We start from the raw sequence: 1,131 nt of genomic DNA, 5'->3' as shown, positions 1-1,131 counted from the left end.
CACCAAAAACAAACCACAGTCTGATAGACATGAGTAACACCAATCAATATAAACACTAATTGAAATAAAGATCATCAGTATCACAACAGAAAAAACTTACCACAACCAATTAAGAACAAAAACTTCAAATCACTGTCTCTTTACCTACAAAAAATATTTCTAAAAATTAAAGCACAACATTAAAAAAGTATTCTTTTAAAATACCCATTTCAATTCAAACTAAGGCTGCAACGTTTCTTGAAATTGCAATTCAATACACTATATGATACTCAACAATACAATTTATTGCAATAATTATCACATTTCATTTATTACAGAAAGAAAAAAAAATAGTAAAAATGTGTTAAAGTACTATCAAATTTGTCACTATGAAACACATGAAAATATCTAGAAATAAGGAATTGTAATAAAATCACAATTTTTAACTCAGAAATGAATTTTTGCAAATTTTGATGTGAAATAATACTTGTAAAATAAAAATTGACACTATTTCTTAAACACACAAAGATTCAGTGTCATTTGTCACGCTTACTTTTATCAAACACAATGGATCAATAATATGGAAACAAATCGCAATTCATCGATTCATCAGTGAATCATTGCAGCCCTAATTCAAGCCAATAATTTCATTAAATATTCTTGTTTTGTGTTTATATTACAGAAGATTGCCAATTCCAAATACCAACAAACACTATATCTTTCTACTTTTTTCACTCTTTTATAAATTAAAATTCACAAGCTAATTCAAAATCTAAACCATTCTATTTTCATTTTTTGTTTTTTTTTGCAAACCAGAAAAAATGACTTTTTTAATCTCCACACTGAACTTGAACAAAGAAGCAATAGTGCTATATGATATTCTTAAATAAATGCATAATTGTACACCTAATCGCTAAAAATATATTGTTCCCTTGGAAACCAAACCTAATTTGGAATAGATCACACTTACTTAATCTAACTGTAACAACTGATCAAACCTGAAATAACATAAAATAATCCATAACCAATTTTACAAATCTATAAATAGAAAACGTACATTTACCTTAATACCCCCTAATGTAGTCTGATCAACCTTGCTGCATCAGCAAGATTCAACAACATATAAATACAGCACAATTCGTATTTTAATAC

Source organism: Lottia gigantea (genome assembly GCF_000327385.1).
Source record: "Lottia gigantea unplaced genomic scaffold LOTGIsca_670, whole genome shotgun sequence".
NCBI classification, from domain to species: domain Eukaryota; kingdom Metazoa; phylum Mollusca; class Gastropoda; family Lottiidae; genus Lottia; species Lottia gigantea.
Note: the sequence above shows the minus strand (reverse complement) of the source record.